Source organism: Rhagoletis zephyria, unplaced genomic scaffold (genome assembly GCF_001687245.7).
Source record: "Rhagoletis zephyria isolate East Lansing unplaced genomic scaffold, Rhagoletis_zephyria_1.1 Rzeph_scaffold_00186, whole genome shotgun sequence".
In the NCBI taxonomy this organism is placed as follows: Eukaryota; Metazoa; Arthropoda; class Insecta; order Diptera; family Tephritidae; genus Rhagoletis; species Rhagoletis zephyria.
In genome coordinates this window covers 119,069-138,004 of record NW_016157270.1, presented here as the reverse complement: position 1 = coordinate 138,004, position 18,936 = coordinate 119,069, and the positions used below count along the sequence as shown (strand labels likewise).

General features: G+C 34.8%; 1 protein-coding gene across 2 annotated transcripts in view; it reads left to right on the top strand.

The window, feature by feature from the left end:
• Nucleotides 1-18,936, top strand: part of tkv (serine/threonine receptor kinase thickveins) — a 282,020-nt gene that overhangs the window by 213,133 nt on the left and 49,951 nt on the right. The window lies entirely within an intron of this gene.

Genomic DNA, 18,936 nt, shown 5'->3' with positions numbered 1-18,936 from the left:
TTCCTTGACACATGAATTGAAGAAAACCCATCAAATATTTTTGCCGCTTTCATTGAAGGTATGTTTTTTGACATCTTTGCAGCCGTTTCCATGAGAAAGCTCCGCTTTGTTACTGTCACTGTGACCAGATGAAGCTACGCTTCGCTCTGACTTAGTTCGTCCGGCGCCGCTTGTCTTTCTAAGGTGAAAATTTGTATTGTGAAAAGATCCTCTTGAAATAAGCTTTCAAACCAGGGGGGCTGGTTAGAAATTTTCTTCAGCGACCCAGACCTCTGAACAGCGAAGTTTGCTGGATATCTTCTATCTCATTTCTGGTCAAACTTTTTGCCTTTTCAAATTTTTCTCCACGAACCGCTCGTTCTCCAATACAAATTTACCAACTTAAGAGTGGTTTTAAGTACTTGGCGCACCTGAGCGTCTGTGAACTAAGCTTACCAACTTACTAGCAACTTCTTGAAGAAATCTGCTGCTAGTTTTCTCTTCAGGCCTTAGTCCAGAAGCGACGCAGCCTCAGCGACCGCGTAAATGTCATTTAATACATTTAATATTTGCTTAGGTAATGACGCGGCGACCACGAAATGCATTTGCCTTAAGCGTTTAAGTAAATAAGTACTTCACTTGGTGGCAAATGCGTTGTTTTCTTTGGTTTTAATTGCAAGCAGGCAAAGATCAAAAAGATATGCGTAATGTCGAAGCGCTCTCGTCTTCGCTGTCTTGCGTGGCGGCTTAGCTGATTCTAATTTTTCTACTTCAACTTCTAATTCTTTCTTGCTGTACTTGAAATTTTCTTTATTTACGTATTTATGTAAGTAGATACCTCTCGAACATTTGCTTTGCGTTTAATATCTCTTAACGTTTTCTTTTCATGTATTGCAGCATTACCTGCAATTAAATGCAAATTTCCTGCCATTCCACTAGTTGCATACACTTTTCGCTAAACACTAACGTGCGCGTGTGTCTTTCAGTGCTTTTTACGAGCGCATTAAAGTCAAAGTGGAAGTTGTTGTTAGCGCAAAAAAAGTTCTTATTGCTAAACGGCTAAATGTGGTGAGTGCTGCAGCTGTGTGGTTAAACGGAGTGGCGTGGTCGCGGCTGTTTGAAACAAATGTAAAATGTAGTTAGATGTTTGTGCTTGCAGTTAAAGAAATAATATAACAGTAAAAAGTTGTCTGCCGGAGATAGTTATGTTTTTCAGCTTTTTTTCCCTACATAAATAAGTGCCTAGCTAGGCTATACATAGACAAGCAGCGCGCGCGCGTTCCCGCACAAGCCTTTGGCTGCAGGTTGTCTATGTCGAGAACTAGCCGCTTGCGTGTTGCGCGCGACACAACTACAAATATATATGTACGTGTACCACTCCACGCGATACACCCATTTTTCGCGCCGCGCAGCTACTAAGCAGGCGGCTACATCCACCGCGCCCACTACGCGTCTCGCGTCACAGCTACTGGCTGTCCGCGCGCTGCACTCCGCGCTGCGCTACTCTGCCATTTTCCCTAACGCGATTACTATGTAGCAAAGCGCTAGCTCACCTTTGGTGTTACTTGTTGTTTTTTTTTGCGCGCGGCTTCGGTCTCATTTGCAACAGTTCCTTTGTTTAATACTTTTTATATACATGCATACATATTTATTGCTACCACGTAGTTATATTCTACTTTATACATATACGTATGCATTATTTTTTCATTTCATTTCAATGAAATGACAGACTGCTTGGCGTTAACCCACCGTCTTTGTATGAGCGCGCGCGCGCGCGGCAAAAGGGGAGAGCCGGCTAGCGCGCGCGCGGTTAGGCAAAATGTAGCCTTTGCGGCTGTGGGGTTTCAGTTTATTTACATTTATTTATTACTGCATTATTCGCACACAAGCAAACAAACAAATCGAAACATGCTAGCAAAGTCCGAGCGCTTCGCGTCGCACCACACCGCTGTGCCGACACTTTGGATTGAATCGACTGAATCGCCGCTTTTGTTTGTCCATTAGTATTTGACTACTCTTTTTGTTTTTGCAATAAACTGACATGCAATGGCAACAGCGCGTATATGAAAACCTGAAAAAAGCAACCACTAAAAGCTCCCATCAATATTGCACGCCCACGCGCGTTCATACTAAAATTGTACAATTCAGCGCATTTGATTGTGTTTTTGCCGCGCGCCCGCGCGCTCCCCATTGCCTGGATGTGAACCGAGCGTCGTTTGACGTACATACTCCTATTCGCGCTACACAAAATTTATTTTGCGTATCTATTACGCTTTGCTGCCGTATAGATATTCGTTTATTTTCTTCTCTATTTTCAGCTGGTTCTTGCAAAGCAGCACACGAAAATTGACCGCGCGCAGCCACCACCTTACATGGCAAGCGCGCTTAGATAAATAAACAAATTAGAAAAATTCGCAAAAATTGTACGCACACACACACACACAAAAATAAAGCAGCATGTGATTGAGCAGACTTTTTGGGGGCTATGGTTATTTACGTCGTCGGTACATGAGCCATAAAGTTTGACTCATCGCCGCGTACATATATGGCCGCTAGCTGCCAGCCGCTTTGCCGCCACAGTCATGCTGTCTACACGCCACACTCGTATATGTATGTACATATTAAATAGCCGCTGGTGGACCGCATTACTCAACTGCTCAATTGTGGCTAAGTACATATATACATATATACAACAACCAATGAAGGCGTGCGCTTACATTCTATTTAATATGGCAATTTTTCAGCTTGACAACTTTTTGACTATTTGACTTTTTCAGTTTTTAATTTTCACGTTTTTCGGGCGTTGCAAGCTTTCCGCTGCACATCGACTGACAGCCAGCTAAACAGCAACTGCGCGCACTCAAGACATTTTTATTGATGTCAGAAAGTGCACGAAGACAAGCAAACAAAAATAAATAAAATTAAAAATTATAAATTATAAATTAAAAAGAAAACCCCCAAATGTATGCCAAAATATATCGCGTATTTATTATAAATTTATTTGCGCTAGGTTTTTTCGTGTGTATTTTTATTTTTTTGTGCGAAATGACACATCGCCTTTTGTGGTGCTTTCGGCCACTCAATCACTCACTCACACATATGTACGTTCGCTCACTTACACTTTTAGCACAGCGAGTATTCACCCAGTCATTCCCTACAAGACAGCTGAGTATCATATGAGTACTCATATTATCATTATCCCTAATCACAAAAGTGCTTATCAAAGTCCTCATTTTCGTTCAGGCCATGGGAAAAAATTGAGTACTTTCCCCTCAATGTTGTCATCAGAAAGTCCTCAGTACTAATAGTCAAACTACTCATTTATGCCGTACTACAAAAACAAAAGTGTAAATGTGTGAGAATTTTTGCCTAAAGTGCTCAGCAATGTCTTGTAGGGTTCATTCATTCGCTAACGAATTTTTTGGCAGCGGCGGACAGTTCGAGGACAACGCGTTGGGTACAACGCTGCATTGCACAATTTAAAAAGTTTTGTCGAAACAACAACAAGAAAAAGAACTTCTGTAACGAAATGTAAATGAAATGTAAAGACAAGTGTGCTGGCCATAAATCAATGCTGTTGCAAGTGATTTTTATTTTTTACATATATATATTTTGTTTCAAATAAAAATTATGTAAATTTAGCCATTTTTCACTTAAATAATCGAAACTGAGGGGGTCGCCCTTAATCGTTCTTACGCAGAAATTTTTGTAAACCACCCCCCCATCGAGCTGGAAAATTGTTTATCTGTCAACCCTTAACTTTGAAGCGCTGTTTTGGTCATCAAAGCAGACACTTTGCACACCCTTTGGATTTTTCCCCCTTTTACACTTTTTATCAGCAAGCTTAAATCTCCAGAAATTAACCCTTCAATGAGTTTTAGTACCCATACGCTATGTTGTAGAGCGCAAAGCAGTTTGAATAACAGTTTGAAAAGCAAATAGTCTAATAGTTCATTTCCACTAAGCCTTAACTGCAGTTTATGCCTATTGAAAAAAATACAACTTGAAGGGGGTAATTGCTTATTTTAAGTACAAGCTAACGAAAGTAAAACGGCAAAAAGTAAAAAATAAACCCCGCCGATCGCCCCATATGAAAATCCTTGCAACTTACCTGACCTCTTAACTGCAGTTAAGTTTTTGGTGGAAATAGGCTATAACAATGCGTTATATAAAAGATAATTTCTTAAATAAATTTAAAATTCATGTTAAAGGTTTTTATTCTTTTGATTTCTTATTGCAAAGTTTTTATTTTAAAACCATAGTAATAAAAATCAGACTATGACTCTCGAGGATTATACCGAACATACATACATACTTAGAACAGTCAATTAAAATTTAAAAAGACTAAATCTAAAAATAATTAATACAATTAATGAAAAAAATAAGTTTCTAAATATAAATTTAAATAAAACCAAATATTTTTTTCGCAATATAATTTAAAAATTAAATCTAAAAAAGAAAATAATAAAACATGCTCATAAAAATTAAATTGAATAAAAAAAAAATCTTTTGAACACAATAACATATAAACATTAAAAGAAACTTAAATTAAGAAAAAAAGAATACATAACTTAAGTTTCTAAGAATTAATTAAAAATATATTTAATTTTCTTTTTAATTAAAAAAGAAAAAAATATTTAATCAAAAAAGAATAAATTAAAAATGAACAAAAATGTATGCATATCTAGTCGGTATTCTAACAGAGTCACAAACCTTAGCTCATCACTGCTGTGATTTCTATGAAGTAGCGATAATTGTTTTTTTTTTGCTTGGACAGTAGGATAGAGAAACTCTGAGTTAATTTAATAGTTTAAATACTAGCCAAAACCAGGGCAAATTTACAACTGGGAAACAGGACTGTCGTCTATCACTCCCGGCGAAAACTTACCACTTGGAAACACTCCAGGCCTACTTCTCCTAGCTTAATTATCTAATGACAGAGTAAGACATGGCAAAACAGCGAACACCGAATCCCCGAATTCCTATACAGGAATCTGAACGTTGCCCCCGTTCTAACCCGTCCTCAATGTTTATGTGATATCTATGGTCGTAGTATTACCGATTTAGGTCACCCCCTCGTTCGTTAGATTTTTTTTAAGGAACACCCTAATGTACATACAGTGACGAGCAAAACTGTAACATGGTTTAACACTTTTTGTTTCAGCCACCGCTATATTTCCAAGTTCTAACGACTTTCATACTTTTGCTGTATATTCTTGTTGGTACATACCTACTCCCTCTCTCATAATGATTTGAAGTCAATACAACAACAATAAAAAAACCAGCAGACACAAATGTAAATTAAGGCAGATGTTACAGTTTTTGCAGTTTTACGAAATTGTCACTGTATTAAAATACAGTCAGCGTCAAAAATATGCATACCAGTTAATAATTTTATTTACATACAGTGACCCAAAGAAATGACTACGTAGTGATTTTTTTTTTTAATATTCGTATTGAGTTTCGAGCAAAATTTTTTTTCCCATAAAAATACACTCCAAGCCTTTAACCAAAAACATGTACTGTTTTCATTTTCATAAAAATTTCAACTTTTTAATCCTAATCTTTAGAACATTTTTGGGAAGTTTCATGTCCATACAATTTTAGTCTCATAAAGTGCAAGTTTCAATCGGTTTAAAATCGTGTTGATTTTTGAGAATTTTTTGGAGATTGATTTTGCGGCCTTTAAAAAAAAATCTGAAAAATCAATGGGATTTTTTAGCCGGTTAACTCTTGCACTTAATTCGACTAAAATTGTATGGGCTGAAAACTGCATTCTCAAAAATGTTTTAAATATTTAGATTATAAAGAAGAAATTTTATCGAAATTTAAAATTTTTCAATACGATTTTTTGGAAAAATTTTTATTATGCAGTTTTGTAGCCCATTAAAATCACCAAAACGTCAGAGTATGCATATTTTTGGCGCTGACTGTTTACAAATAAATGAGCTGCAGAAACGTTAGCAAAACGGATGTCATCTTTCATTTGTCAATATTTGCCAACGTACGCGAACGCACAAACATCTTTACATAGCACTAAAATACACAAATTCTTAGCAGCAAGAAAAAATTAATGAGAAATGTGCAATGTGCATGAAATACATACATATCTACATTTGTATAATAAATGCCTCTAAGTGCAGTATTTTATGAAATCAATATGCATTTGCACATTTGCTTATTTGTTTATTTGTTGTTGCATATTATTTGCTCACAGCGCAAACACTTCCATATCGGAGTGTGCACTTTGCTTCGCATTGAGGCTCTTACATTTTTGCACAAATGTGGCACAAATAGTCGGAGCATGTGGCAGGGTCGTATTTTGTATGTAGCAATAATTCACTCATTTCATTAATTAATCAAAGAATGACTGCTTGCTGATGATGATGATTTGAAGTCCCTGCTTACTTAGAGAGCTTGTGGGTGGCTTCTCCATGTGTAAGCTAGCTAATAAGTCAAAAGTGTCACCGCATATTGTTTTTGTGGCGAAGTTTTCTCTTTTGATTCACAAGTATGAAATAGTAAATGTCAGAATTATAAGATATCTTGCTAGAATTGTGGTGTTAGTTTCATCTTACTAATGCAGAAGCGGACACTTTTACACAGCTACCGATGAAGTGGAAGTTCGTTTAAGCTTTTTTCTAGACGCCAGATCCCGCGAAGGCTACTTCTTGCTGTCGCCGAAATGTGTTGATGTGTTTGTCTGGAAAAAATTTTAATGAAAGCAAAATGAAAATACTTTTTTCTGTAAACACTATAATTCAGTGAAAGCGGGCTGCTTATATGGGGGAAATTATCGAAAGTCGATGACTACTTCTTGCGCTGTGATTTGATACAAAATATCTATTCAGTAATAAATTTGAAGAAAACTTGGTTAAAAAAAATATACAAGAAAAAAAATATATTCATCCAAAAAAATGAAATGCAAAAAATGCAAAATCGTATTTCGAAAATACCTCAGAACTCCCTCTCATTGTAAAATAGGATTTCCATATGACTTTAGGAAATTTTACTTTTATAATTTTCAGCAGGAGATACCGTTAACTTCTTGCTTTTTGTTTTCGAAGGCAAAAAGAGAAGAGAAGTGGTGACTGACATTGTTTTTGTTAGCATCAAATAACCGGTAATTTTTTCTGTCTTTTTCGAGATTTTCGGTGTATGTATGTATGTACATATACCCTGCAGGGAAAGCTACTAGTTGTGAACTAGAATTCTACCGGTTTGCGTTTCAGCCGAACTAGTTCACGTTCTATCCTTTTTCAATGTTAGCGACTGGTATTTTTAACATTGCGATGTCCTACGAGATGTCAATTGTCAGGCTATGCATCAGCATCTACTAGTATAAATACCAGTAGCATCATACCAGTTGATGAGATAGTCTGCCAATTCATGTCCCGTGAAAAGCATAAGTGTGCCTTTTTGCTCGCGACGCTCCAGCACTCACAATGGCCGACAGAGCAAAGCACTCGCGTGGTAAGCCTGAGGTCCCAGGTTCAAATCCTGGCGCAGGGAAAATTTTTTTATTTTAAATTTTTTATTTTATTTTTATTTTTTATAAATTTATTTTTTTGTTTAGGCTGTTTATTGTAATTTTTAAATTTAATCAAAAAATATTTTTGTTTAATTTCTTTGTTTTTTATGGCACAAGCATTTCTTCCTAAATGTTTTTTTGCAATGCAATTAGGTTTTCAAATTTGTTATTTATTTATAAATTGAATAAATTATTTTTTCTTACATTTATTTAACTTTAAAAATCTGAACCACCTCCAAGCGGCCTCGAACCTGCGATTTCAGAACCAGAACCAGTAGTCTTCACGTGACGCCACAGCCGAGATTAGTAAGAAAAACAATTAATTGCGTTTTATTTTTGGCTTTGGCAATTCAAAGGCAGATGTCGCTGATCGCCTAAGTTCTTCGAAATTGTCGAACTGGTAGGCACATACTAGTTAATGAACTTGTATTTTTTCTGACTGGTTTGGCTTTTCACTGCAGGGTATCTACGAGCTTATGGTATTTTTTTTGGAGCTTTTCTGAATTCCCCAGACATATTTTTGGATTTGAATTTCAGTCGAGATTTTCGAGATATTTGGTATTTTACGGAACATTTCTGCGTTTTTGGGACCCTCGTGCATTTTGTCGGGACACTTTCAATAGATGTTTTGCGAAATTTTTTAAGATTTTTTTTTGTGTTTTCGCGATTAGGCACTTCTTCGGGACTTATTTGAATTTCTGGAGATTTATCGGGGTACTTCCTTGTGATTCTTGTTGAGATTTTATGGATTCTACTCTTTAGATATATTCTGGGCTTTTGCGGATTTGGGACTTTTTCGAGACTTCTTTGGATTTCTCGGCATTTTTCGGGGTACTTGCTTCTGGAAACATTTTTGAAGTTTTTCGGAAGTTTTTTGGATTTTTTTTTTTTGAGATTTTCTAGATTCTACCTTTTAGAGATATTTGAAGGCTTTTTCATTTTTCGGGACTATCCTTGTGTTTCGAGACTCTGGACTTCTTTAGCTTTCCCGAGATTTCTCGGGGTGCTTCCTACAGGGAAACTTTCGGGAACTTTTTTTTAAATATTTTTGACATTTTCTGGATTCTTATTTTTTGAGATATTTCGGGGCTTTTTCGGAGCTTTGGAGATTTTCGCGGGTCTTTCCATTATTTTTTTATTTCTGTGATACTTCTTTGAAAACGTCTTTCGAAACTTTTGGCATTTTTTTGTAACTTTTTCGGGACTTTTCGGAATGCTTTGGTGGTGTTTTGGTATTTTTTCCGAACTTTTCTGGAAGTTCCAGGCCAAAAAGCTTTGCTTTTTATGAAAGTCTAAAAAAGATTGGCAGAATTGCATACTTTCTGCAAAAAATATTTGCTCAAAACAGTAGAAGTCGATAGTAGACTAAAATGGTTTGCATTTTATTATAATATACATACATACTTGGTGCGGTTGTAAAAAAAAGTAAAACAACATCAATTTTAGTTTGGTTTTGAAGCAATTTTGTACGAAATTTCCGCCCGAATACAATTTTTCTTACCAAAAATAGAAAAAGCAACAATTCGAAACGCGACACAATTTCTACATTTCATCCAATTATACGCGAAGCTGTGACTAGAAAATCTCATGAAAATCTTAGCGAAAAATCACAACTGATTGCAAACTATAATTAGACTGTCTGGCTTGTTGGTTGGCTGTCTGGCAAGAAGGCATATCGCTTTTTGAGCATGCAAATGTATGTACGTGTGTGTGTGTGTATGTATAAATGTGCGACTAATTATATAATTTTTTCTGTGAGCAAATCCGTTTTTATGTCTGTCTTTCAACCAAATATCTTGCACGCACAAAAAGTCATGTTGCTAGAACAGCTATAGCCTAGGTCTCGAAAAGTACAGCCAGACAATTTGTCTATGTGCTGTAGAGTGATGCAAATTCACCGAAAATTTCACTATAATAATAATAATTACACACCTCTATGTATGTATGTAAGTAGCTGCTTATACACAAAAATAATTAATTCATGCAAAGACTGGCAGGCAGCCCACCCGCGCCAGCGCACACACGTCAAGTACATATAAATGCATACAAATCTTTTCCCATCATTTGTCAGTTCGAAAGCCATCTTCTGTTTATGGCAGTTACATACATAAATTTCCTCGCATTTCCTCTATTCATTATTAGTTTGCTATATTTCTCTTTGATTTATATATGTACATATTTATGTATATTTATTTTATTACATTATTTATGCCAAATCTATGCTGCGATCGCTTCCGATAGTAAATCAATTTTGGCTTTCGAGCGTCAATCTAAACCAGCTAGCTATTTAGTCAATTTATGGGCTTGACAGTTCCGGTACGAATACTTAGTAGATTTGTCATCACTGTCACATTTCGCACACTCTCATTCACAACTTCATTCGGCAAGTACAATTTTTTTTTTTTATTCTTTTTTTTTCATTTCTGAATCAGAATTCATTAGCAATTCTGCACCCCAAGTCGAACATAAAATCTAATAGGATTCGAGGCGGATACATATGTACATATGTGTGTACATATATTAGAGAGAAACTTGTTACTGTTTCGCAGCGATTTGCTTTTGAACTCAACATGCGAATGACAAAATAATTATTTGCATAATTGAGGGATTTGCGGTACACTTCTTTTTAGGGATCTTTCGAGAGCTTTCATGACTTTACTGGATTTTTTCGTAATCTTTGGAACAATTTGGTAATTTTTTCGGATTCTTTGCGTATTTTCGAGATTTTCTCAACGTTTCTTTTTAAGAAGCTTTCTGGAGCTTTTTAATTAGCTCTTTTTGAAACTACTCTGAATTTCTTTTATATTTTCGATATAATTCATTTTAAGGACACTTCGGGAGCTTTTGGCAGCTTTCATGACTTTTATGGATTTTTCATAAACTTAGGAACTTTTTGGGAACTTTTTCGAATTTTTTTGGGGTATTTTCGAGATTTTCAGGACGTTTATTTAAGGAAGCTTTCTGGAGATTTTTAGTTAGCTCTTTGGAAGTCAATCTGAATTTCTGCTTGATTTTCAAGATAATTCTTTTTAGGGAAATTTTGTAACTTTTCGGGAGCTTGCGTGCTTGGGTTTTTTCGAGATCTTCGGTACTTTTTATGGATTTTTGGTGATTTTTCGCATATTTTTGGTATTTTCGAGATTTTCAAGATTTTTTTTAAATGATTTTTTCTGAAGCGTTTTTTGTATGCTTTTTGTGACTTTTCTGAATTTCTTCCAGATTTTCGCGATATTTCTTTGATGGAAGTTTCGGTAGCTTTCGCGACTTCTGAATTTTTTCGAGATCTTTGGAACTTTTTAGGGACTTTTTTGGATTTCCTTCGATATTTCCGCCATATTTCTTTTTTTAGGAACCTTCCTGGTGCTTTTGGGTTTTTTTACCTTTCCAGATTTTTCTTACTTTTTCAGGCTATTTAGTTTTAGGGATCATCAGGGGTTTTTTCTAGTATTTTTCAACATTTTCTAGATACTATGTCTAGATAGTCTCGATTGACTGTGGGGTGGGGTGAGTCTCAAATTTGAGATGTAAATGAGCTGCGGACTTCTGGGGGGCAATACGAATCCATTGTGAAATGCCACACATGTAAAAAAATGTCGAGAAATTATTATTTTTTTTTATAAAATTATTATTCAAATATATTTAAATCTTTTCGCTGTTATTCTCTGCTTCTTTGATGTTTAAGAAAGAGAGTCGTAAATCACTTTGCAAAGCCAAAGGCAAAATACTTTTTATAGCTGCTGTTGATAGCTTTAACGAGTTGTCAACAAGCAATTTGCAAACATACACACCAACGTTTTGATCATAAAATTAAAACAAAAGAAGGCGAATAATGTTCGCACAAAAAAGAATTTTTGAAAAAACCAAACCGCAAAAAATTAAGAATAATTGAATCAGCAAAAATAGCAACATGAAAAAAGAACTCAAAACAATAAATGAATTCTCAGTCACAGTTGTCAGCGCAGGATTGATTTTTATGACATCTTTAGTGAGTGCACTTTTTTTTGGCCGCATTCTACAGCCATGAAGTCGCAAAAAGTATATTAATTTATGCTTATTTAATATTTTTTGCACATTTTTTACATTCTTTATTTAGTATTATTTGAATATTTTTGCCATTTTTTCATGCCACTAAATCCATCTTTTTAAAATTTTTCGTTATGCTCGTTATAGACAGCAGCTACTAGCTACTTATTAATTAGCATATGTTAAACGCATGAAATCAAATGCAATTAATGGGAATTTATTTTTTTATTTTTTTTTTTTAAGTATCATATTACCACTTAAATACCCTAATTTATTAGTTTTACTTTGCAATTTTAATAAAATTTTGCTATATTAGCTTTTATTTGTCTTTTTATGTGAAATAAATGTATAATTCGCATAATGAAAAGTATTTGGTATTTAAAAAGACCAACAAAAAAAAACAGAAATTATAAAAAGAAACCAGGCATTTATTTGCACCGAGATCAGCAGATTCCAACATTCCGAAAGAAGACAAGAATTAGCTTGTGTGTCTAAGTGGCTTTTAAATTCGCAATTGCCAGCTAAGATACCTGTTAGATTGCTTGTCTGGTGAGTTAATAAGCTCGTCACATATTTTCCTATTTTGTTCCTTCCGGAAGTATTGGTATTTTTACTGCAGATTCCTAGCCGTCCTTATATGCCTTTAAGGCCCCTAAACCAGAGGAGGAAGACCTTTTTGTTTGGCGTTTAGTCTGTCTACGCCCGCATCGCGGATGTTTATGTAGAAAATGAGGCCTAAAAATATGTACCATTTAACTGTAGTTAAAATGAATAACTGTGAAAAATTTGGTTTAGTCTACATAGTCATAACTATATCTCTGCACAAAAAAAAATAATGCATATATGAAGGGTTAAGGTTTTTATTTTTTTTTCATCCGCCATATTGGATTCGTCATTTTGAATTTTTCGTAAGTGACTTTAGATTCGTAATCAGAGACACAGAAAACCCCCAGATATCCAGTTTTTTTAGAAATCTACCGATTCTTAAAATTTTATAAAAAGTTTTTTTTACTATGTCGTCCATTTATTGTGCGGTTAGGCGCGAATTTAGAGTTTTTCGTCCGAGTTTTTATGACATCTTCGTACCCTTCGGAAATAGCTTCTACAATTTTTTTCTTCTTTACTAGCTAAGATCGCAGCATTTTTAGTTTTTTTTTATATTTTGAAATATTTATTTTATTTAATTTTACCATATTTTATACTAAATTTGCATCTTCATGAAATTAATTCTAAAAAGTTCTAATTCAATTTTTATTTTTCTCTTTTCTTTACAGGTAAGTTCAAAAAAGAAACTCTCGAAACTACCACCTTAAAATTTTCCCACGTAAGTTTTTCTAAAATTTAATATTTTTTTTTTACGCGCCTACAGTACTTACACAAATAAAGCAAATACAAAAAAAAAGCGTTAAACAACAATTAAAATTAAATTGTTTGCTCTGCACGGGAAAGTTCAGCGGAATATACGCAAAAAAATTAATAAAGCTTGCCTGCCCGTCTGCTGACCTGGCATGCATGCTGCCTGGGTGGTCCACCGTTTCCATCAGCACTCCTCCAACACTCGACCGACCATTCATACATATAACCATAAAGCAAATGTTGAGTAATTAAGATTTTCAATTAAAATTGCTTTTAATTCTTGATTTTTTTTTTATCATTCAAAAAATCATCAATAGGAAATTTCGCTCAATTGTGCTGTTGTGCGGCTAAATTGGCTAAAATCAACGTAATTACTGAACATTTGTTTCATATTCGCTTGCAATTAACGTATGGATCTTTGGGATGGAGAGCAGGTCAGCTGGGCGGCAAGGGAAGACAACTTTTATCGGCTGCATACAATATAGTCAACTATTTTTGTAGCTGTGCACCTAAATACAACTACATACACTCTCGTGCTTTCGTAGAATGTATGCACATTAGGGTGGTCCAAAATAAGTAAAGTCGGAATTTTAATGCTCTCACCCCCTAGGATTGTTCTACACCGAAAAGTGGGCTTTTCCCCAAATAAAATACAGGGAATACTTTGAGCGCTTTTAGCGACCTCTAAATATTTTTTGATTTAAAAATCAAAAAATAGGGGTACATTTTTTCGGTATAGAACAATATTAGGGGCGAGAGCATAAAAATTCCGACTTTACTTTTTCAAATGCATTTTTGGACCACCCTAATATACATATGTATGTATAGGATGGCATTTGTCTTTGACTCATCTTGAATAGCCGCAAATTTGCATGCAATTAGTAGATCCGGCTATGCGCCCCGCTTCAGTGCATTCCACAGCATCTACCCACATGCATTTTCACAAAGAATAAAGCAGCGCGGCAGGCGGGGAAGAGGGCTTATAATCGGTCGCTTTTAATTAAACATTATTGAATAGTCGTTTGCGTACTTTGGCTCCGGACATTAGATTGGGGTCAATGCGGGATTTACGTTAATTAATCCCTTTTGTGATACTAAATTGATTGAGGGCAAATGGTTATTGTGGAAATTTGGTTGATATATATGTAAATTAGACTGCATCACTGCCCATACGAAATTTAAAAGTTCAAACAGAATGGCTATGAGTTATAGTTTTTTAATTGGCTGATCTAAAGTAACGCAAACCTCTCGAGATAGCTGAAACTCTTTCTCTGTAATAGGTGCTAGTTGACGGCATCTTAGGTGCCAGAGTTGATGAAGGTGCTCCCTATGCGAATGTCGTTGTCCAGTGACTGTTCTATGTAGTCCTTGATTTCTACTTACAATTCGTAGAGATGTCTTCTCAAGTATCTAGGCTGAGGTTCTTTTTCTTACAAGTGCCTATTCGGGGTACGGTACTCAAATAAGTATCAATCGATCAGTAACTCCATGGTTAACATAAGGCAGTGTTCACCTTTCTGGTATGTTTGTTGTAGATCTTCTGGTTGGGAATGTTACGTTCCGTGCCATGTAAAATTGGTCTACATCGAAGAGGAAGCATATGCGTAAAGCAAAACTCTTATCTAGTGGCTGGGAGAACTCGTATACATAGAAACTAAACAGAAGAGGGGAAAGGACACCACACTAAGAGACGCCCTGTCGGTGGGGGCTATAAAATGAATAAATACGTATGTAGTTGAGAATTACAGTCGTCTTAGGCAGGCGAAGAAAATAATAAACACAAACAACACACCGCCTAAGTGCATATCACACCAGTCAAAATAGCAAAACCGATCTCGCGAATTCTGAAAAAGCAATAACGCAGATTTTTTAGCAAAATATCCAACTAACCCTGAAACGATTTTTTTGATAAAAATAAATATTTGCAATCATGGGGCGAGCTTAAAGTAAATACGTGCTAAATAAATGTGTACGAAAGAATTTTGATTTTGTCGCAAGTAATTTAAATTATTATTTTTTTTATAGTACTAGTACTAGTATAATTCTACTGCAATTCATAAGAAAGTTTCACTTCAAATTCTACATAATTTCGTTTAAATAGTCCAGAGCCTTAATTTTACAACCGATTTGATAATTATTATTTTTTTTTTTGTTTATTTGAAAGTTTTTGAGACAGAAGAATTTTTATGTTTTCTATAAAAAATTTTAGTGCAAAGTGCAGAGGTTGCAGATATTTTGAAGAAAATCGATTCTCTAAATGAATGTCACATATTAAAAAGTTGTTAAACAAAATTATAGGATTACCCCAAAAAGAAAAAAAATTTTATGTAATAAAATATATCAAATCAACGCGAATCCTTAGCTACTTGAAAATACTATGTTATACTAAAATTGAATAGGCCATAAAACTGCATACCTAATTTTTTTTTTTTTGTAAAAATAAAAAATATTAATTTTGATCAACATTTTTTTACATCACTTGAAATAATTTTTTAAATTTTGTTGAATTTTTTTCGTTTTTTGGGAAACCATATCCGCAGCACAGTGGCGGCGGCTGTGGTGTAGTGGTAAGCAGTGCGCACTTCCACTCCGCAGGGCCTGGGTGCAAACCGTGGTCAAAGCAACATCGCAGAAAAATGTAGGAAAAAAAGTGTTTTCTTAACAGCGGTTGCCCCTCGGCAGGCAATGGCAAACCTCCGAGTGTATTTCTGACAGCTTCTCATAAAAATACAATCGCCGTTCGGAGTCGGCGTAAAACTGTAGGTCCCTCCCGTTTGTGTGACAACATTAAAGCGCACGCCACAAATCGGAGGAGAAGTTCGGCCAAACACTAACATAAGTGTAAGCGCCAGTCTATTATTATTATTATAAACGCAGTGCTCTAAAATATTTTAATTTTATTTAACAAAATTAAATTTCAAAAATCTGGTTCTAAAAATGTCTTCTAACTCTCAAAAACTTTCATACAAAAAAATATCAAAACGATTGAAAAATTAAAGCTCTGGATTATTTTGATTTTCAATTTGGCACCACTATCCTGTGTTGCGGTCGAGTAAATTAATGTTTTGCCAATTTTAATAATTATGTTTTGTTAAATTAATACGAATACTACAAGTGATTCGCAAAATGTTTTCCCATGATTGGCACAAGTTCCACTTCATTTGATTGCATTTTTTAGTTAAATAAATGTGGTTTGTCTTGACACTTTGGTGTCCATATTGTTGCGCCAATTACATACATACAAATACAAACCATGCTTTTAACTCTCATCTCATTACCACATCGGTTACTCATCATCATTACAAGCTATAAAATACAATACTTGTCAACATTAAGCATTTAAAAAACCATGAATAATAAATTTTCGCGTCATTAAAACGACTTGCTGTGCAAAGTATGAGAATGAGCTAAAATCCCAAACAAATAAACAAACAAGCCAGCAAGCAACCAAATCAATTAAACATGACTTTATTAAGGAAAAATTACCAATTTGTAAAAACGTTTATGGCCAGCTATTAAAGTCGAATATGTTGTGTGTGGTATGTACATATGTTTAAGTAAAAAGATACTCTGAACTCGATACGCGATTCCAACAGTACTCGCTTGGCTAAATAGAAATGTACAATCATACTTGTAAAACTAACTTGGCATGTGACTATAAATTAAAATTGCCATATTTGTAGAGAAGACAACTTGTTGCGGTGGCGAGCAGTGTTTAGCTGTTTTACAGCAGCACGCACATCGTCTATGGAGCGAAGGCGATCGCGTGAACTTCCAACTAATAGTTAGCGAGCGGATGCGCGCGATCTTTGCGTAGGAGGCGGCGGCGAGGTAGAACGCGATCGTTAGTTACGTAGGGCGGTAGGGGACGTGATCTTTGAGCGCTCGCTTGTTGGCGGCTTCTCAATGCTGGTGTGTGTGAGAATGAAAACGCGCTGAAATGCTTAACCCTGCAGAAAACAGTTATCAATTGATAAAAAATAACCCACTTGTAGTTGGCTTTTTTGCGGCATTTCTATAAAATATTTAACTTGTAGCTAGCTACAAAATGCTAACTTGAAACTAGTTGACAAGTAATGCAGAAGTAATGAAGGAGATGGTTTTCTATAAACGCGTTTCTATTTAATTATCATGCACTTCGCAAATACTTTTTCGAATTGAGAACAAATAAAAGGGAGATCGAAATTTCATATTTTAATTTTGAAATTATGTCTGACGGAGTTCGAATATGGAACCACCTACAGCAGGATAAGTAAACAAATATGAAATGTAATAAAATAAAAAAAAAATTAAAAAATAAATATTTTGTTTTTCCTATTGTTATTTTATGTCCAAAAGTAGTTAGTTACATCAAATTTAGACTTGACCCTTGACTATTTCGCGGCCATCGCCATATAAATATAGTTAGCTTTCGTCAAAGAAAATATACAGATAATAGTGACTTTTAGCTCCTGCCTAATCAACTTAAAGTTAGCTTATAGTTAGATACATTTCCTGCAGGGAAGCTACTGCTGATCGATCGCACTTAGTAATTTTTTTTTTTTTTTTTTTTAAGTGCCTGTTTCACCCGCGTTACTGATCGTGTAGAGATTTCAATACCGTTTGATGTTAGTATCGGTTGCCTGCTGATGGGAAATTGCGCTGCCTTTTTGTGAATTTTCCTCTTTTTCCGCCCATTGAATAATGCAAATATTTACAAAGCTACTTGAATAGCAAAAAGAAATGATTATTTTGTTTTGTTGTTTTAAAACTTAGTTGCAAATACATACATATTTCTTAGAAATACTCGTAGTGTACATACATATGTATGTCATCAGCAGGTTTACGTGTATCGCCTATTTCAAATATGTAGCTACTCGCAAACAGTGCTACAACATTCATTCATGATTTCATGTCTGTCCGCATTGTTTTTTTGTTTTTGTATTCTATTAAATATTGTGCTGTGCTTTTATTCGACATTAATTTCAGTATTTTTTTTTTTGTAACTATAACTCGGAATTAAATGCCTGTTTCGCTTCAAGTCACTGTTTGCTGGTATGTATATAAATCGCATATAAACTTGTATGTGTCGATTTTTTTTGTGTGTGTGTGTGCTTGTGTGGTGAAAAGGCGATAACTTCAAAACTAGTTTACCTTGTCATCTGCACAAATGTTTGTTTGGTCATATAAAACACTTACATACATACGTACATACATGCATTCAACTCGCTTAGATCTAATGCGAGATGCCAATCAACCAACGCTTCAACATGCTACAACTGTGATCTACAAAATAAGTATGTAGATAAAAAAATAGTCGCAATAAAATTAATCGTTGTTGACTATTTTATTATTACTTTTCACACATATGTATGACTATATAGCGCACACGATCGTCAAAAGTGACACAACTCAAAATTTGGCATTTTTTGAAATTGTGCACTAAAAATGTACACAGCGCTTATATTTACCTATCAGCAAAAGCTAGAGCAAATTTTTGTTAAAATTTGTTAAAAAAACCTAAGGTAAACTCTTCCTTGCCCATATGATTAGCATGTGCTGAGAAATAGTTTTTCGCATCTTCTGACGAACGTGTAATTTTGAGTTGTGTCAATTTTGAAGATCTGGAGCGATATTTTGCTATTTTATTTTCTATTAATTATGCGATACTTGTAATAATGTTCGAAATGGCAAAAAATTTCGAAATTATAGGTATTGGGCTATTATCGAAATAGCAGCGCAATCAACGTAGTTATGGACTATGCAAGTTACTATAAAGAAGAAAAATTCCGATAGCAATCGACAAGACTGAAAATTTATGCAGAACGGATCTAATGACACCCTTTTCTTGGTTAGATTTCTTAAATCAAAAGTACCAAGCTATTTGGGTAACCCTTCAATGCTTGGTGAAGAAATCTCACAGGCTGGCAGCACTTTATTCAAATTAATATAATAAAACCAAATTATGTCGATTGTACAGATAGCCGTACTAGGTACAAGTATTGTACTTGAAAATTAATGAAACTTGAAATTGAGTAAACTAATTTCTGAACACCGATAAATGCAAA